This window comes from Nicotiana attenuata, chromosome 5, assembly GCF_001879085.1.
Source record: "Nicotiana attenuata strain UT chromosome 5, NIATTr2, whole genome shotgun sequence".
Taxonomy (NCBI): domain Eukaryota; kingdom Viridiplantae; phylum Streptophyta; class Magnoliopsida; order Solanales; family Solanaceae; genus Nicotiana; species Nicotiana attenuata.
Genome location: NC_031993.1, coordinates 42,359,770 through 42,371,819, shown reverse-complemented (window position 1 = coordinate 42,371,819; position 12,050 = coordinate 42,359,770).

Sequence of the window (12,050 nt, the reverse complement as noted above, 5' to 3'; positions counted from 1 at the left end):
CAAACTCATATGCTTTCCTTTTTGCATACTTCTCTTTGAATCCCTTTCGGTCTAACAATGATTCCGAATTACTACAAAGAAAGGTGGCAGGATTGGTTCCATCGGGCTCCGCCTGGAAAAAGCCGGAGAAAATGCCCAGCCTCAGCGAGTGTGTCAGGCCGATCCCAACTGACCATAGTGGTTGATGCTTTCGAAGCAAAGACATTGGAAAAGAAAGAAAATCAAAGGCAAGGACAGAATAAAAGGAAAAGGCCAGAGCCCACACGGGCGAGTCATAATGAAACCCTGAGAGTTGAACCCGGTCGGTTCAAAAAGAGATTCACCCTCAAGGCCAACAAGCAGCCAACTTCTCAACGGAAATGGGGCCGAGATCAGGCAATGTGGATGATCAAGGCCACAAAACCAAATACCGTTTCAAACTAATAAATTGTTCTTTGTTGGAAACAGGTCTTATCCAGAGCGACCGTGCAAGAAGCAGGTGCAACCCAAAAGAAATGAAATGCGCAAGCACTGAAACAGCTTTGCAGCAGGAAAACGACCAAAAAACGGAAAGTACCCCCCCCCCCGAAAAGTACGTTCTTACAGTGTTCGTTCGAAACTAAAAAAGTAAAAACGAAAACTAAGTAAAACGGAAACGAAAAAACNCGCAGACCGATGAGTCTCTCTCTATTTCCTCTATTAGCTTTAGATCTCCTGTAGTTTATGTTGATTAGACATTCTGGAGTGAGAACCTTATGTAAACTTTTCTCAGCTTGTGATTTTATGAGATTCCGGGTTTTGGAAGTTGATTCAGTTTTTGAGAACATGTATTGGTTTATGCCGAGCGGCATCTTAAACATTTTATTTCGTTTTATCTGCAGTTTTCCTTTTTTTTTCGTATTTCGTTTCTTTTCCGCAATTTGTTAGGCTTACCTAGTCGTAGAGACTAGGTGCCGTCACAAAAGTTCACGGAGGGCGAACTTGGGTCGTGACACCCTTACTTATCGCTCTTCAGACATTATGAAAAAATCTTAGAGAATTTAACAACAAGAAAAATTTATCAAGAAGTTGAAGTATTTCTGAATGATTTTTCTCAAAACCCTTAACGCCTTTAAATAAGGCGATGCCCAATCCGGGGGGGGGGGGGGTCAAATTTTTGAAAGTAAAATGCAGTTTAAAAGGGCGTTTTACATATTTGAATTACTGTTATGTCAGTTATGCGTGTGAGCACATGATTTTTGCCACGCTTAAACTACTCCTACAAAATTCCTTAGAATTAGGATTTTTCTTTATTATTTGAATTTTTAGGAATTAAATTGCATGATTCTGTGTCTTGTTTGCATTTTTATGTGCATTTTACTTGATATAATTCCAAAAATACAAAATAGTATGCATTTTAATATTACAAAAATAAAGAAAATGACAAAAATGGTTCTTTGCATTTCTACTTTTAGTTTCTAGATTTGTCTTAAATTTTCTTTTAAAATTAGGAATTAGTTTAATTTTGAAATTTAATTAGTTTAATTTTAGAATCCATTTGGGTCTTTATTCTAGATCTTACATTTAATAAAATCAGAAAATAAAATACAAAAATCAAAAAAAAAAAGAGAAAAGGAAGAAAACAAACAAACAAAAGAATTTAAAATAAAAGACAAAAGGGCTGGCCAATTTGGGCCATTGTTTCATGCAAAGGCATAAGCCCAATCAATCTATAACCCAGTCCCCACTGGTCCAGCCCAAAACCCCAACCCAGTCTGGTCCAGAGACGCCCAAAAACGACGCCGTTTTGGCGTCAATTAATCTTGACCGTCCATTTCTCATAATCCAACGGTCCTCATTCGTTCAAGGCTTTTAAATAAAAATGTCCGAAAATTCTTCATTAACCTTAAACATTTCTCACCTTCCTCGTACCCCCCTGTAACACCACCGTCTCCGCCACTACTCCGCTGTCCGCCGGCGGCGGTGAAGCTCCAAACGGCCCCAAAATTTCACCACAAGCTCTCTTTCCCCTCCTCTTTCCAACCCCCAAAACCATCTCCCTCAAATCATAACCAAACCTCTCGAATGTTAGATCGAAAATCCGGCCAAAACCTCAACTCATCCAAATCTAACCAAATTCACACCCTGCACTCTCCTAACCCCTCTCTTCCCGAATCCTTATCTAAAATCTTTCAAATGTTGCCAAAACCCCTCGAATCTTAGATCTTAAACCGGCGGAACCCTAAGAAATTTGGGGTTCCTCGAATTCTTCCCAATTTTCTTGAGTCCAGTGTTAAATTCGAGTCACGGAATAATGTTTTCGTTTGTTCTTGGTGAAGAACAAACGTTTCACATCATTCCGAGGCTCGAATCAAAGCCCAGCCCCTGCTCAAGCCTCACATGGGTAAGATTTCCTTTCTTTCATCTTTTATTTGAATTCATTGATTTTAAAATTAGTTTTCTGATTAATCCATGCTTTATTTTTATTTTTATTTTATATTTTGGTGGCAGTAATTAGTGTTCTAAGTTTGAGTTAGGTTTTTGTTTAGGATCCTGATTATATTGTTAGTTTTTTGTTTGATTGTCTGTTTGATTTTTATTCCAAGTTTTGTGATTATTTTCTTTACATTTTATTTGGTTCTGCTCATCTTCCATTTTTACAGTGTAGTTTCATTTTAATTATTTGGTTTTGTTCAGTGCACTTTCATGTTTGAATTGTCGAATTGTCCATTTATTGTTCATTGATAAAATAGTCTTAGGTTATAGTGTTGATTAGAATTAATTTCCAGCCCCAATTAGAATTAGTTAGATTGATTAATTCAATTTTAGGAGTTGTTTGGATATAGCTGAATACTCCAGCATTTGTTTAACCATGGTCAATTTTTGACCAAAGTAAAAGGGGCTGGGGTTAGTTAACATAGGTTAGTAATTTTAAGATTAATTCAAGGGTAGTATAGATATTTCAAAATAGAGAATAATGCAGTAATTAAAATTAGAAACCACTAGAACCTTCGAGATGGGGTCCTAATTTGGAATTGAGGGACTTGGTAGTGTTACTTGGCCAACAAGGCATGAACTAAAGGACTAAATAGCTAAAATATGAAAATAAAAGAGGGACCTAGATAAAAACCTGAAGGTTGCCCTAAGTTTTGCCTATAAAAAGCAGGCCTAGTGCCTTGATTCACAAGTTTGGAAGCCACAAAAATTCCCCCAAAAATATTCTTCAAGTTTCATAAGAATCTGAAATTTGAATTTCAAATCCAAACTCTTTAGATCTTAGTTCTTTCAAAAATACAAAAACAAAAAGCCATAAAAAAATCAAAAATTACTGTTGCATTAGTTTCCCTTTCATTGTGAATCCATGTAATAATTCAGTCTGAACACTTCAGTAGCTATTGCTTCAAATATGTGTAGGAACTTAATAATGCAATAAAAGAGATAATCTGATTAGTTAATTGACCGAATTGGGCTGCCGTTTCCGTTTCCTTGCTACTGCACACGTTTCGGCCCCAATCACGCACAGGTTGGCCCAATTCCAGTTTTCCCAGCTCGCTAATGGGGCTTGCGTTGGAGCCCAAAGCTGGCAGCAGCTCAACAAAGCAATTGATTGTGTCTAGTTTATATCGGACCAATTTCAGGAGTCAAGGGCCTGGATGAGGACTAATTTTGACAACATAGGTCTTTGGGCCCTTGAGTTAAGTAGCACACTTGAGCTAAGAGGTGTTACCTTTTGCTCAAATATGGACTTGAACTTGAGGCCCATTTTTCTTGATTACTTTCAATAGCAATTAGTAATGTATATTAATTAGGGCCCTTTAGAGACAAATAAATAGAAAATCGTAGTTTGCTTTAGATTGGCCTTTAAATAAGAGTGAGATGAGCCTCGCCAAACAAAACACATAAATCGTGGGGCCCTCATTAAATACTTAATTAAATAACTTAGAATTCGGGGCGTGCCGTTTAGCGAATTTCACGGCCTCCCGCAAAGATAATAACGCGTTAGCCACTTTAGGCGCGTTTTTAATAATTTTACCTTCTTAAATACGGGTGTGCATTTCATGCGACCCAAATCCAAATCCCCAAAACGTTGAATAAGAATGTGTCAAGGTTACGGGTGCATTTCATGTGACGTGATCCAAAAACACATTTTTAAACGACGTTCACTTTCTTTAAAATTTTTTTTAACTAAAAGCGGTAACATGATTCTAAAAGTACACTATAGGTTTGAACATGTATGAAAATCAGATTTTAGCCATTTATAATAATTTAAGCGACCGTGCTAGAACCACGGGATCCGTGGGTGCCTAACACCTTCCCTCGGGTCAACAGAATTTCTTATTCAGAATTTCTGGTTCGCAGACTCCAATTGGGAAGTCGACAATTTTCCTCGATTTGGGATTTAAGTTAAAACGGTGACTTGGGACACCAAAAGCCAATCCTTTCCCAAGTGGCGACTCTAAAAAATAAATAAATAATCCCATTTCGAATAATGTCACTTTAAATAGAAAAACTCCCTTATACATTTATCCTTCGGGGTAGGTGTGTAAAAAAGGAGGTGTGACAAAGCGCAGAAGAGTTATTGGTGAGCCCACAAAACATGTAAAGCGCAGTTTGTTACTGCGTTTTCTATAAAATGCGTTTGTCACACCTCCTTTTTTACACACCTACCCCGAAGGGTAATGTGTAAGGGAGTTTTTCCATTTAAAGTGACATTATTCGAAATGGGATTATTTATTTATTTTTATAGAGTCGCCACTTGGGATAGGACGGGCTTTTGGTGTCCCAAGTCACCGATTTAATTTAAATCCCAAATCGAGGAAAATTTCGACTTCCCAATTGAAGTCTGCGAACCAGAAAGTCTGAATAAGGAATTCTGTTGACCCGAGGGAAGGTGTTAGGCACCCCCGGATCCCGTGGTTCTAGCACGGTCGCTTAAATTATTATAAATGGCTAAAAATCTAATTTTGCACATGTTCAAACCTATAGTACAATTTTGTTTAACCGCTTTTAATTAGTTTTTATGAAAGTGAACGCCGTTTAAGAGCGTGTTTTCGGATCACGTCACATGAAATGCACCCGGATCCTCGACACCTCTTATTCAACGTTTTGGGATTTGGATTTGGGTTGCATGAAATGCACACCCGAGTTTAGGAAAGTAATATTATTGAAAGCGCGCATAAAGTGGCTAGCGTCTTATTAACTTTGCGGGAAGCCATGAAGATTCGCTAAATGGCATGTCCCGAATTTCTAAATATTTTAATAAAGTATTTAATGAGGGCCCCGCAATTCTATGTTTTATGCGGCGAGGCTCGTCTCATGTTTTATTTAACGGCCATCCTAAAAGAAACTATGTATTTCTATTGTAGTGTTGTCTCTAAAAGGGCCCTAATNGGGTATGGATGTCATTGGGCCGATTGAGCCGAAAGCTTCGAATGGGCATAGATTCATATTGGTGGCAATTGACTATTTCACAAAATGGGTTGAGGCCATCACTCTCAAGTCGGTCACCAAGAAAGCTGTGGTAGACTTCATGCACTCCAATCTCATTTGCCGCTTTTGCAGTCCTGCAACTATCATTACCGACAATGCTGCAAACTTGAACAGTCGTCTGATGGGAGAGGTATGTGAACAATTCAAGATAACACATAGAAACTCTACTCCTTATCGGCCAAAAGCCAATGGTGCCGTTGAAGCAGCAAATAAGAACATCAAGAAGATTTTGAGAAAGATGATTCAAAGCTCCAGTCAATGGCATGAAAAGCTACCTTTCGCATTACTCGGGTATCGTACCACAGTGCGTACATCAATTGGAGCGACACCGTACTTGTTGGTTTACGGTACTGAAGCCGTCATACCTGCTGAAGTAGAAATTCCTTCACTCCGGATAATTGTTGAAGCGGAGATTGAGGATAGTGAGTGGGTTAAGACCCAGCTAGAGCAATTGTCATTAATTGATGAAAAACGGATGGCCGCAGTTTGTCAAGGGCAGTTATACCAGCGAAGAATGGCCCGCGCTTATAACAAGAAAGTGCGTCCCAGGAATTTTGAAGTGGGACAGCTTGTACTCAGACGCATTCTCCCTCATCACCAGGAAGCAAAAGGAAAGTTTGCCCCTAATTGGAAAGGTCCATACATAATCCGAAAGATATTGCCAAGAGGAGCACTGTCTCTGGGAGACATCGAAGGAAATGACCCTGAAACAACAGTCAATGCAGATGCAGTCAAAAGGTATTATGTCTAGGCCTCCTGCGATGATGGCTTTTATGCAATTGAGATGACGAAGGCTCTCCTTCTCGCTACCCAAATACTATCAACCCTTCGTAAACCCCTTGAGCCGGTTACGCTTCTTTGGCTACCCTCTTTGGAACCCGGAAGTATAAGAAGAAAAGAAAAAGAAAAGAAAAGAAAAGAAAAAGAAAAAGAGAAGAAAAGAAAAGAAAAGAAAAAGAGAAAGAAAAGAAAAGAAAAACAAAACAAAAACAAAAACAAAAACAAAAATTTGTTTCCCTGAACTACGTCTGACTTGTGTCACGACCCTAGTTCACCAACTGTGAACATGTCATGACGGCACCTGGTCATGACACTTGCGGAAATGTAATAATTGCGGAAAAATAGAGAAAAATCAAATCAAATATCTAAAGGAAACTGTACTGAATGCCGCATGACAAGTACAACTCAACATCACAAGTCTAAAACAATTCCCAAAACCCGAAAACTCACAAATCACAAGCTAAGGGATACAAAAGAGGCTCTGACTCAAGAATATCTATACAAAGGAGAAATACTGAAATAGCTATACTTATTACAGAAAGCTGGAAAGGGACTCCTCGGTCTGCGGACGTAGCAGATATACCTCGAAGTCTCTACCGATACGCCTCCTTCCAAGGCTGACAGAACTGAGTGGGAGTACCTGTATCTGCACAACAAAAATGTGCAGAAGAGTAGCATGAGCACACCACGGCAGTGCCCAGTAAGTATCAAGACTAACCTCGGTGGAGTAGTGACGAGGAACGGTCAAGGCACCTACCGGTCAATAACAGTATAATCATAGGAATAATGGCAATGACATATAATTATGTAAAGACTGCATGAATGACCAAGAATGCTACAAATCACAATAAGGGAAAAATACAACAAGTAACAACGAGAATATAATAATTGAGGATAGGAAATGACGACAGAATCACAATCCAAATCCTAAGGTCACAACACAGAAATGGGAAAAATAAGTCAATAACTCATATCCTACAATGATGTTCACAAAGGTCTTATCCAACTCTTCCACAATTTCACCAAGTCTCGGACAAACCACAACTCGCGAAGATCTAACAATTGGCATCCTATGCCCCATCAATCTCATGGTCATACCGACAACTAACTGGCTAACTAGGGCCACTCTCACAAATATAATGGATAAACGAGGGCGTACCTCCACCCTTAGCAAAATCAGGAGGAATTCACCTCTAATAGGGGTGTTCACATACGTGTATGCTTGTGCAAATGTTTCTAACAAAATTCTACCAGCTAGTAAACATAAAAAGGAGAACGGACCGCATGTGCGATGTTTCCCCACAACTTCCAAGCTATAAAGCTCATACCGGTAAGCAACCCACAATCACATTATTAAACAAATAGGAATGCCTCCACAGGCCATCACAATTCTCTACAATCATCCCCTGACATAGCCCACCTTATTTCGCCATGTGTGCAATTAATAACATAATAAGCACCGCCTTATTTCGCCACACGTGCATCACAATATTCTCACCTTATTCCGCCACATGCGCAACCCACATATAAGCATATAACATATCCCGCCTTATTACGCCGCATGTGCAAAACATCAATAACAACAATAGCACGGCAAAGACCTCGTGCAACCCTTCAACAACAACCGCACGGCAGAAACCTCGTGCATGACTATACCAACAACCGCACGGCAGAAACCTCGTGCATCACGATATCAACAACCGCACGGCAGAAACCTCGTGCATCACAATATCAACAAATGACAATATATATAGGAACAAAGCAAGAGAATCAACTCAAGAGATTCCGTTCACCAAAAGACGGTACAACTAACGTACAAGGAAATAAATGTAACAGGGAAATACTAAGCGCAATAAGGACAACTCAACAAGGGAGAAATGATACGAAACAGCGATTCCATAATACTCAGTTCTACAACAAGGAAGTTAACATGGATCAAATAATTACAATTAAGGAAGTATCGACTAAACATAGGCTATCCAACTTCTTTCCAATTAAGACCAATTAATTACACGAGAGGTAGAAATAATGCTTTCCAGATAAAGACAAGCAGTTAGGAATGATAATGTGACTACAGAAGGGCAATGTCTACAGTTAAACAAGTAAAAGTCATTTAGGCAACAAGGATAACCAAAAAGGGCAGATAAATTCCAAGTAAGTCGTGTAGAGGTGGAACTAATAACAGGGAACTCAATCGTATCCAGAACAACTTCATATTCGGTGATTACAAGTACCTAAGAGCCTAAAAGGGCAATTTTCTACAAATAAATCCTAGCACGCACTCGTCACCTCGCGTACAGGGAATACAATCAACAAGGAAGACTCAAATCCTAAGGGGAAGTCCCCCACACAAGGTTAGGCAAGATACTTACCTCGAACCGGCTAAAATCAACTAGCAACCACGTTCTTGCCACGAGTACTCAACTCCAAATGGCCCAAATCTATTCAATTAAATCACACATTGTAAATAACATCTCAAGCAACTGATCCTACTATTTAATCCAAAGCTAAAGCGCGAAATTAGGCAAAATGACCAAAACGCCCCTCAGGCCAACGTCTCGGAATCGGATAATTTTCACATTTTCAGAAACCTTGTACTCTCACGAGTCTAACCATATAAAAATCTCAGAAATCGGAGGTCGAATGCTCCCTCAAAACCCAATAGTTTAGTCAATGAACTTTCACCCAAATTCTTCCATTTTTGATCCTTAATTCGAATTTAAAAGGTGGATTTAACTACTAAATGATAGAATATAATTAGAAAGGATCATAGAAATGTTACCCAATAATCTCCTCTCCAAAATCCTCTCAGAATCGCCCTTGCCCGAGCTAAAAATTTATTTTCAAACTTATGAAATTAAACCCTCGAAATTTCCTATTTCTGCCCAGACATTTCCGCTTCTGCGGACAAGGGACCGCTTCTGCGGTCCCGCTTAAGCGGCAAAATAACCGCTTCTGCGGTTTCTCATTAAAGGGGGAAATTTCGCTTTTGCGGACACATGACCGCTCCAGCGGTTCCGCTTTGCGGAAAGATGACCGCTTCTGCGGTCTCTGAGGGGAAGCTAAAAAAATCGCTTCTGCGATGAGGAAGCCGCTTCTGCGGCTCCGCTTCTGCGGTTCCCAAACTGCAGAAGCGAAAATACCAGAAGGGAAAACATACCAGCTGCAACAACTTAGAAAATTTCCCCGTTAACCACCCGACATCATCCCGAGGCCCCCGGGGCCTCAACCAAAAGCACCAATACCACCTAATACCTTATTCGAACTTGCACCAATCCTCAAAACACCTCAAACAACACCGGAAACCCGATTAAATCAAGGATTCAAGCCTAAGAACTTCAAATTCTAACCAAATACGCTTTCGATCAAAAACCTAACCAAACCTCGTCCGAATGACCTGAAATTTTGCACACACATCCCAAATGACATGACGGAGCTACAGCAACTTCCGGAATTCAAATCCAACCCTCGGATCAAAAACTCACTATCGGACCGGAAACTTCAAAAANTTTGGACATTTTTTGGCATTTTTTGCAAAAAGAGCGGTTGGACCCGATGAGGGTTGCCTACGTATCTCACATCCGGTGAGAATCAAACCAGCGTAGTTCGGGAAGATTGGGAATAAAGCAAATAGGCTAAGGAAGAAAGAAAATATTTTTGGATTTCGGATGTAACCTCTTAATTTTCGAAAGAGGGACTTTTTAAGAGATGTTTTGAATTTTTGAGCTTTTATTTATTTACAAAAGCACTTCTAAAGAAAAGCGAAAATATTTTTGGACTTCAATTTGTTTTCAAAATTTTTATGGACATTTACAAAAGTAAAGACATTTTAAAAAGGTATTTTTGGATTTTTGTTCTGATTTCGTTTTTTTAGATTTTTCTTGAATTTTTGTTTTTACAGAAAGAGCTGAAGGTAAAATATTTTTTTTGGATTTTTTGAAAATTGGGGTCGGAACTGATGAGGTTTGCCTACGTATCTCACATCCGGTGAGAATCAGACCCGCGTAGTTCGGTCAGATTGCCAAAGTCAAAAGTATATTTTTGAACAACAATTTTCTTTCTATTTTCCAAATACTTTTCTCTTTTTTTTTTTATTTTTCAAAAATCCGGCAGCATTTCGGTACTATTTGGGCATTGGGTTTTTTCCAAAACAAATGGTCACCCTCACTTAGTCCTAACACTTCTTATTTTCATAATCCACTCATTTAGACAAGCCGGTCAACATGCAAAGCCGAGGAAATAAATGCGCAAGTAGCACGTAAGATGCATCAGGATGGTCAATTCATTTCAGGTCATCTGTCCTAGACGGACCCAACCCCTGTGTTGAGTCCCCTAAGTCAAATGCACATGATGCAAACAAGCGTCCTACTAGGGATCCGGCATGAGGTTTTGTTCTTCTAGGTTTAACCCTAGGTTTATTGGTCTAGACCTGGCTTACCCGAGCGGACAACTCGAGCCGAGGGGGAGGCAGCGTACCGGGGATACAGAAGCTCCGCCGGCTTTGCAACTTATCCAACCTCGTTCTAAATGGGAAAAGACTCTAAACAGAAGAGAAGCTACACGAAGTGCACCCTTCTCCATGATGTAGAAGACTCAGAGAGAGGAAGGGATTCGTAACAGTTTATATATACAATTTCAACAAATATCAAAGCGGTAAACATTTAGCACATATAGCATGGAACATGTAGAAAAATCAGATAAAGCCAAATATAACAATTGTACTAAGCTCGAATTCTTGAACCCTGAATCGAAATTCTGGGTTCGTTTCCCCAGCAGAGTCGCCAGAGCTGTCACACCTCCTTTTTTACACTCCTACCCCGAAGGGTAATGTGTAAGGGAGTTTTTCCATTTAAAGTGACATTATTCGAAATGGGATTATTTATTTATTTTATAGAGTCGTCACTTGGGATAGGACGGGCTTTTGGTGTCCCAAGTCACCGATTTAATTTAAATCCCAAATCGAGGAAAATTTCGACTTCCCAATTGAAGTCTGCGAACCAGAAATTCTGAATCAGGAATTCTGTTGACCCGAGGGAAGGTGTTAGGCACCCCCGGATCCCGTGGTTCTAGCACGGTCGCTTAAATTATTATAAATGGCTAAAAATCTAATTTTGCACATGTTCAAACCTATAGTACAATTTTGTTTAACCGCTTTTAATTAATTTTTATGAAAGTGAACGCCGTTTAAGAGCGTGTTTTCGGATCACGTCACATGAAATGCACCCGGATCCTCGACACCTCTTATTCAACGTTTTGGGATTTGGATTTGGGTTGCATGAAATGCACACCCGAGTTTAGGAAAGTAATATTATTGAAAGCGCGCATAAAGTGGCTAGCGTCTTATTAACTTTGCGGGAAGCCATGAAGATTCGCTAAATGGCATGTCCCGAATTTCTAAATATTTTAATAAAGTATTTAATGAGGGCCCCGCAATTTTATGTTTTATGCGGCGAGGCTCGTCTCATGTTTTATTTAAAGGCCATCCTAAAAGAAAACTATGATTTTCTATTGTAGTGTTATCTCTAAAGGGGCCTAGTTAATTTATTAACAATAACAGTAAACTATTAATTAAGGAATCCGGACCCTCAAACTCAAGTCCACACCTGAACAAAAGGACATCCTCTTAGTTCAAATGTGCGACCTAGCTTGAGAGGCCCAAAATTAACAAATATCTTTTAACCTTTAGCTCACAGTTTGACCAGTGAGGTAGAGCCTTCAGCAGTTCAAGAATTTGAATCCGGCCCAAGTAATTGGTCAATTTATTCATAGGAGGGCTGCTCAGCATCTGGACCTAATGACGATATCCAGGCCCAAGGCGTTGG